At 34.9% G+C, this 8984-nt stretch overlaps 1 long non-coding RNA gene across 1 annotated transcript; it reads left to right on the forward strand.

Annotated features, from left to right (window-relative positions):
* The first annotated feature begins 821 nt into the window (after nt 1-821).
* LOC122521090 lies at nt 822-1091 on the forward strand. Its single transcript, XR_006304658.1, has 2 exons — nt 822-894; nt 994-1091. It is a non-coding gene; the product is annotated as an uncharacterized LOC122521090 (long non-coding RNA).
* Nucleotides 1092-8984: the final 7893 nt, after the last annotated feature.

Below are 8984 nucleotides of genomic sequence, written 5' to 3' on the forward strand. Positions count from 1 at the left end.
GAATGAAAATACACGAAAGTACAGCCAGCACATGCGAGTGCATATAAATTATGTCAAGGTTGTGCATTTTGATTCTAAAATTATTAACAAATAAATATCAACTTTGCATAAGAAATATTTAAAGAAAGTATTTTTAATAAATATATATATATAAATAAAAGTTTTTTGAGAAAAGAAACCAAAGAGAGGAAACCAAAGAGAGATGATATAAAAATCATTGAAATTTTTTTTACACAGAGATTTATAATAGAAGAAATTATATGATATGAATAAAAATGCATAAATCTTGATATACAAATAAACCGAATTAAAAGGCTGCCCCACACTCTCTCGAGAGAGTGTAAATTATATAAATAAGTTAAGAACAGGGACCCCAGGTTTGCATACGGGATTGTAAATGCACCTGGGGATTTTTAAATATTGCGAAATATTCACAATAAATTAAGTTTTCAATAATGCGTCTTGAATAATTTCCTATGCGTATTGGTAATCGTATTAATCGATTAACAATTTTGTATAAAATTAAAATATTTTTCTATTTATGTATTTATATATTTAAAAAGCATGCATCAGAAACATGCATTTTTTCATATTCACTGGTGTAAATATAGAAAGGCACATTTTCTAATGCATCGAGTATTCAGTATTTTGTAATGTCCACTTTTTGGTGAATTATTTCTTTTTTTTTTTAAATTAGATTATTTATTAAATAATCCTTTTAAAAAGTTTTGATCGTGGATCAGACATTGAATTATATTTTTCCACACATGCTCTTTTTAATTAGTTTTTTGTTTTAGAATGTACTGTTTTTTTTAAGCCGTAAGGTTTAATATTGAAAAATACCACTTTATCAAAAACGGATATTTACGAAAATTTCTACGATAGTATCTCAAGGTTTGTAATGCCATCATTTACGATATGAAAATATAAATATAATAAAAATTATATATAAGTTATATACGTCGTTATATATAAAATTAATTTTTGTTTTAGGGTCATCGATATTGCCAAGATTCTATTCAACTGTCTGCAGTTTGCGTTCTAATAGTTGTTAAAATGTATAAAAAAAATTAAACCTTAAAACACACCAAGTTTTGCGTAATCACAAATCTATTAGGCATAACATTTTAGAGAATGCACTGCGGAACAGTGTACATCTTAGTAATTTATTTGAAATTCTTGCGTTAAGATTTCCTATACTTGAAGTAAAAAGATATACGTGACCCTTATATTAAATAAAATTAAACTCTTTTTCCTACATACGCAATACTTTATCGAGTTAAAAATCGATCCGTAAAGATTCACAAAATTTAAGAGAACAGTTCGGTCGTTTCTCGTTAATATAACTTTAACCTAAGGTAGGACCAGCAATAAATGTCGTTTCTTTGGATAGTTCGCATCAATACTTTTAATACTGAAAGCCAGCGGATGTAAGTGAATTTTATATTAAATAAAAGTTCACTCTTTTCTCTACGAATAGAATACTTTATCGACTTATAAATTTTGCTCGCAAAGTGCATATAATGTCAGTGAATGCAGTGCTGTATAGTTTACATCTAAGCCATTTCTATGAAAACTTCACAATAAATATACCCTTATAGACCGCTGAAACAAAAACGTATTGAAAATATAGTTTCTTTGAAACGAACTGATTTTTCTTGCCAGAAACTTTAATTTCTTATAAACCTTGCTTTTTAGAAACATCAGCTTATAGACCGGTATCACTAAAATCATTTAGATTAATAAACTCACTGTAACATTCACTTTTTTGTCATAAAATTAATATTCAGAAAAACCTACATCACTAAAAGATTATTTAATAGACCGCTAGGGAAAAATAGAATTAGATTTGTACACTCTTTTCTACGCATACACATCTCTTTTTAGACTTATTATTTTAGACAACTATTGTTTCGCAGAAATATGAGGTTATAGACTGCTCGCACTGAAACCTTATGGATTTAAATGCACTTTGATGCATATTCATTTTTCTTGTAATATACTAGATTTTCAAAAAAGCTTTTATCACAAAATGATGATCCAATAGACTGCTAGTATAAAATATTCTAAGATTTGTAAGCTCTTTGCTATGCATTCACCTTTTAGTCAGAATCATTTATTTATAAATTTCTTGCTTTGCATAATCATAAGTTTATAGACTTCTGGCACTAAAATCTCTTAGATTATTATGCACTTTGCTGCGCATACAGTTTTCTTGTAATATAATTGATTTTCAAAGAAACATGCATTGCTGAAAGATGATCCAATAGACTGCGTGCACAAATTTTCTTGTAATACACTTTTTTTAAAAGAAACTATCAACGCTAAAAGATGGTCCGATAGACCGATACCATAGGATAAACATAAATTTTAAAATTTTTTTCTACACATTCACTTCTCTTTTGAGACTCTTTTATTTTCACATATCATTCCAGACGAAACATAATATTATATACTGAAAGTACATAAACATTCTAGATAACCTAATTTTATTCGTGTTACATTGTCCCGTATATACACGTGGACCGTGCATTTTTTAGGAAACATACGTTTGTTTTAGTTTATACAATGAGTTGCTAAGCAACAGTATACGTCATTGTAAGCTAGGGCCATCTAGAGGTAGTCTACGAAAGAAATATAAACTTGGTTGGTAACAAAAATATTACTTACCGACTGTAGATTTTAGGATGGTAACTTGCCGACCGCTAAGATTTGATGGTAACCTAGCAAGAAGGCTTGTCTACTGTCGGTAAGTCTGATGGTAGGTTACCATCAAATCTTTTCGGTCGGGAAGTTACCTACAGAATACCAAATGTCGGTAAGTCCAGATTGTTTATTACCATAGTATCTTTTTGTCGGTAATAGGCTTTTACAAATAATTAATATAACAACTCAAATATTGCATGTATCCTGAAAGTAAACTTCGAACTGCAAATAATTTATAGAAACTTTTAACGAATTCTCTCCCACTGTCGTTTTTTTTGATGAAAAGTTTCAAAAAAACTATTTCGGTCCGAAAGTTGACATCAAAACATCAATATTAAGAAAATTTTTTTTATTTACGTTTTAATCAGATTTGTTTAATCGTAAAGTTTCTGAACCTTTAAGGCATTTTAATAGCTCAAAGATTGCTTTTTTAAAAATTTAAATATTCTTTAGCTTGCGAGTTATTAACAATTTTGTGTACAGCTTTCTTCCTTGTTTTAAAACATCCTATGTACTTTAAATAATTATGTTTAACATCTTGTTTTAGGGCATTTAAAGAGCTTTAAAATGGCTATGATAAAGCAATTTGAATTTTGTTAGTCTTCGAGTGATTAAAGTTTTTGTGTACAGATTCCATCTTTTTTTTTTGACAACCTATATATTGTAAATAATTAGGTTTAGCATCAGGTTGTTTTCTATGCATTCACCCGTAACATTTTATACTCAATTATTTAGACAACTATTGTTCCGCAGAAACATAAGCCTATAGACTGCTGGCACTGTAACCTTATAGATTTAAATGCACTTTGCTGCGCATACACTTTTCTTGTAATAAAGTTGATTTTCAAAGAATCATGCATCGCAGAAAGATTATCGAATAGACCGCGAGCATAAAATACACTCAGATTTGTAAGCTCTTAGCAATGCATTCACCTTTCTTTTAAGAATCTTTTATTTTTACATTTCTTGCTTTGCAAAAACATAAGCTTATAGATTTGTGGCACTAAAACCTCTCAGATTATTATGCACTTTGCTGCGCATACACTTTTCTTGTAATAAAGTTGATTTTCAAAGAATCATGCATCGCAGAAAGATTATCGAATAGACCGCGAGCATAAAATACACTCAGATTTGTAAGCTCTTAGCAATGCATTCACCTTTCTTTTGAGAATCATTTATTTTTACATTTCTTGCTTTGCAAAAACATAAGCTTATAGATTTGTGGCACTAAAACCTCTCAGATTATTATGCACTTTTGCTGCGCATACACTTTTCTTGTAATAAAGTTGATTTTCAAAGAATCATGCATCGCTGAAAGATTATCGAATAGACCGCGAGCATAAAATACACTCAGATTTGTAAGCTCTTAGCAATGCATTCACCTTTCTTTTAAAAATCTTTTATTTTTACATTTCTTGCTTTGCAAAAACATAAGCTTATAGATTTGTGGCACTAAAACCTCTCAGATTATTATGCACTTTGCTGCGCATACACTTTTCTTGTAATAAAGTTGATTTTCAAAGAATCATGCATCGCTGAAAGATTATCTAATAGACCGCGAGCATAAAATACACTCAGATTTGTAAGCTCTTAGCAATGCATTCACCTTTCTTTTAAAAATCTTTTATTTTTACATTTCTTGCTTTGCAAAAACATAAGCTTATAGATTTGTGGCACTAAAACCTCTCAGATTATTATGCACTTTGCTGCGCATACACTTTCTTGTAATAAAGTTGATTTTCAAAGAAACATGCATCGCAGAAAGATTATCGAATAGACCGCGAGCATAAAATACACTCAGATTTGTAAGCTCTTAGCAATGCATTCACCTTTCTTTAAGAATCTTTTATTTTTACATTTCTTGCTTTGCAAAAACATAAGCTTATAGATTTGTGGCACTAAAACCTCTCAGATTATTATGCACTTTGCTGCGCATACACTTTTCTTGTAATAAAGTTGATTTTGAAAGAATCATGCATCGCTGAAAGATTATCGAATAGACCGCGAGCATAAAATACACTCAGATTTGTAAGCTCTTAGCAATGCATTCACCTTTCTTTTGAGAATCATTTATTTTTACATTTCTTGCTTTGCAAAAACATAAGCTTATAGATTTGTGGCACTAAAACCTCTCAGATTATTATGCACTTTGCTGCGCATACACTTTTCTTGTAATAAAGTTGATTTTGAAAGAAACATGCATCGCAGAAAGATTGTCTAATAGACCGCGAGCATAAAATACACTCAGATTTGTAAGCTCTTAGCAATGCATTAACCTTTCTTTTGAGAATCATTTATTTTTACATTTCTTGCTTTGCAAAAACATAAGCTTATAGATTTGTGGCACTAAAACCTCTCAGATTATTATGCACTTTGCTGCGCATACACTTTTCTTGTAATAAAGTTGATTTTGAAAGAAACATGCATCGCAGAAAGATTGTCTAATAGACCGCAAGCATAAAATACACTCAGATTTGTAAGCTGTTAGCAATGCATTCACCTTTCTTTTGAGAATCATTTATTTTTACATTTCTTGCTTTGCAAAACATAAGCTTATAGATTTGTGGCACTAAAACCTCTCATATTATTATGCACTTTGCTGCGCATACACTTTTCTTGTAATAAATTTGATTTTCAAAGAAACATGCATCGCAGAAAGATTGTCTAATAGACCGCGAGCAAAATACACTCAGATTTGTAAGCTGTTAGCAATGCATTCACCTTCTTTTGAGTATCATTTATTTTTACATTTCTTGCTTTGCAAAAACATAAGCTTATAGATTTGTGGCACTAAAAGCTCTCAGATTATTATGCACTTTGCTGCGCATACACTTTTCTTGTAATAAAGTTGATTTTGAAAGAAACATGCATCGCAGAAAGATTATCTAATAGACCGCGAGCATAAAATACACTCAGATTTGTAAGCTCTTAGCAATGCATTCACCTTTCTTTTAAGAATCTTTTATTTTTACATTTCTTGCTATGCAAAAACATAAGCTTATGGACTTGTGGCACTAAAACCTCTCAGATTATTATGCACTTTGCTGCGCATACACTTTTCTTGTAATAAAGTTGATTTTCAAAGAATCATGCATCGCAGAAAGATTATCGAATAGACCGCGAGCAGAAAATACACTCAGATTTGTAAGCGCTTAGCAATGCATTCACCTTTCTTTTAAGAATCTTTTATTTTTACATTTCTTGCTATGCAAAAACATAAGCTTATGGACTTGTGGCACTAAAACCTCTCAGATTATTATGCACTTTGCTGCGCATACACTTTTCTTGTAATAAAGTTGATTTTCAAAGAAACATGCATCGCTGAAAGATTATCCAATAGACTGCTTGCATAAATTTTCTTGTAATACACTTTTTTTAAAAGAAACTATCAACGCTAAAAGATGGTCCGATAGACCGATACCATAGGATAAACATAAATTCTTTAATTTTTTCTACACATTCACTTCTCTTTTAAGACTCTTTTATTTTCACATATCATTCCAGACGAAACATAATATTATATACTGAAAGTACATAAACATTCCAGATAACTTAATTTTATTCGTGTAACCTCGTCGTGTATATACACGTGGACCATGCATTTTTCAGGGAACTTACGTGTGTTTTGGTTAATGCAATGCGTTGCTAAGCAACGGTATACGTCATTTAAGCTAGGGCCCTCTAGAAATTGTCTACGAAAAAAATATAAACTGCGATGGTAAAAAAGATATTACTTACCGACGGTAGATTTTAGACGTTAGATTTTTTTTTAAACACTCTGTGTATTGAAAATTCTAAAGTTTTTTGTCAGTTTGTAGAGCAATGAAAGAGCTTTAATATGATTATTTTTAAACTTTATAAAACTGTTTAGTTTTCGCGTTATTAGAGTTTTTGTGGACGGATTCTTTAATTTTTTTGAGACACCCTATCAGTGTAAAATTCTCAAGATTTATGTCAGTTTGTTGAGAAATTAGAAGGCTTTAAAAGGACTATTTTTAAACATTTTATAATTGTTTAGTTTTCGAGTAATTAAAGTTTTTCTGTATAGATTTAGCCTTTGTTTTTAGACACTGTATATATTAAATGACTTGAGTTTCTTATCAGTTTGTAGAGCATTTAAGAGGCTTAAAAATAGCTATTTTGAAAAATCAAAAAACCTGTTGTTTTAGAGTTTTTAGAGTTTTTCTGTTCAGCTTTCTCCTTAGTTTTTTTTTTTTTTTTTTTTTTTTTTTTTTTTTTCAGACACCCTATATATTTTAATGACTATAGTTTTATATCAGTTTGTAGTGCATTTAGGAGGCTTTAAAATGGCTATTTTGAAAACTCAAAAAACTTGTTAGTTTACGAGTTATTAAAGTTTTTTTAGTGCAGCTTTCTCTTTAGTTTTTTTAGACGCCCTATATATTTTAATTACTTGAGCTTTATATCAGTTTGTAGAGCATTTAAATGGCTTAAAATGGCCATTTTGAAAAATCAAATACTTGTTAGTTTGCGAGTTATTGAAAGTTTTATTTTTTTTTGCTTTATGTATATTTTTTGAACACCATGTATATTTTTTTCACCGTTTTTTTTAGCGTAGTTTTGTAGGGCTTGAAAAGACCTTTAAAATGAGTGGTCACACGATAGGTTTTTTCCTTTTCTTTCCTTTTTTTTTTTTTTTTTTTTTTTTTTTTTTTTAGTCATCAGTTTTGAAAAGCGGCTGTTACAGCAGAGGGTTTTTTCAGGGTTTTTTCAGGGTTTTTTCAGGGTTTTTTCAGGGTTTTTTCAGGGTTTTTTCAGGGTTTTTTCAGGGTTGCGTCAGGGTTTTTTCAGGTTTTTCAGGGTTGCGTCAGGTTTTTTCGGGTTTTTTCAGGGTTGCGTCAGGGTTTTTTCAGGGTTTTTCAGGGTTGCGTCAGGGTTTTTTCAGGGTTTTTTCAGGGTTGCGTCAGGGTTTTTCAGGGTTTTTTCAGGGTTGCGTCAGGGTTTTTTCAGGTTTTTTCAGGGTTGCGTCAGGGTTTTTTCAGGGTTTTTTCAGGGTTGCGTCAGGGTTTTTTCAGGGTTTTTTCAGGGTTGCGTCAGGGTTGCGTCAGGGTTGCGTCAGGGTTTTTTCAGGGTTTTTTCAGGGTTGCGTCAGGGTTGCGTCAGGGTTGCGTCAGGGTTGAGTCAGGGTTGCGTCAGGGTTGCGTCAGGGTTGCGTAAGGGTTGCGTCAGGGTTGCGTCAGGGTTGCGTCAGGGTTGCGTCAGGGTTGCGTCAGGGTTGCGTCAGGGTTGCGTCAGGGTGCGTCAGGTTGCGTCAGGGTTGCGTCAGGGTTGCGTCAGGGTTGCGTCAGGGTGCGTCAGGGTTGCGTCAGGGTTGCGTCAGGGTTGCGTCAGGTTGCGTCAGGGTTGCGTCAGGGTTGCGTCAGGGTTGCGTCAGGGTTGCGTCAGGGTTGCGTCAGGGTTGCGTCGGGTTGCGTCAGGGTTGCGTCAGGTTGCGTCAGGGTTGCGTCAGGGTTGCGTCAGGGTTGCGTCAGGGTTGATAGGGTTGCGTCAGGGTTGCGTCAGGGTTGCGTCAGGGTTGCGTCAGGGTTGCGTCAGGGTTGCGTCAGGGTTGCGTCAGGGTTGCGTCAGGGTTGCGTCAGGGTTGCGTCAGGGTTGCGTAGGTTGCGTCAGGGTTGCGTCAGGGTTGCGTCGGGTTGCGTCAGGGTTGCGTCAGGGTTGCGTCAGGGTTGCGTCAGGGTTGCGTCAGGGTTGCGTCAGGGTTGCGTCAGGGTTGCGTCAGGTTGCGTCAGGGTTGCGTCAGGGTTGCGTCAGGGTTGCGTCAGGTTGCGTCAGGGTTGCGTCAGGGTTGCGTCAGGGTTGCGTCAGGGTTGCGTCAGGGTTGCGTCAGGGTTGCGTCAGGGTTGCGTCAGGGTTGCGTCAAGGGTTGCGTCAGGGTTGCGTCAGGGTTGCGTCGGGTTGCGTCAGGGTTCGTCAGGGTTGCTCAGGGTTGCGTTCAGGGTTGCGTCAGGGGTTGCGTCAGGGTTGCGTCAGGGTTGCGTCAGGGTTGCGTCAGGTGCGTCAGGGTTGCGTCAGGGTTGCGTCAGGGTTGCGTCAGGGTTGCGTCAGGGTTGCGGTCAGGGTTGCGTCAGGGTTGCGTCAGGGTTGCGTCAGGGTTGCGTCAGGTTGCGTCAGGGTTGCGTCAGGGTTGGCGTCAGGGTTGCGTCAGGGTTGGCGTCAGGGTTGCGTCAGGGTTGCGTCAGGGTTGCGTCAGGGTTGCGTCAGGGTTGCGTCAGGTTGCTCAGGTTGGTCAGGTTGCGTCAGGGGTTGCCGTCAGGGTT

This window comes from Polistes fuscatus, unplaced genomic scaffold (assembly GCF_010416935.1).
Source record: "Polistes fuscatus isolate 324 unplaced genomic scaffold, CU_Pfus_HIC Scaffold4, whole genome shotgun sequence".
NCBI lineage: Eukaryota > Metazoa > Arthropoda > Insecta > Hymenoptera > Vespidae > Polistes > Polistes fuscatus.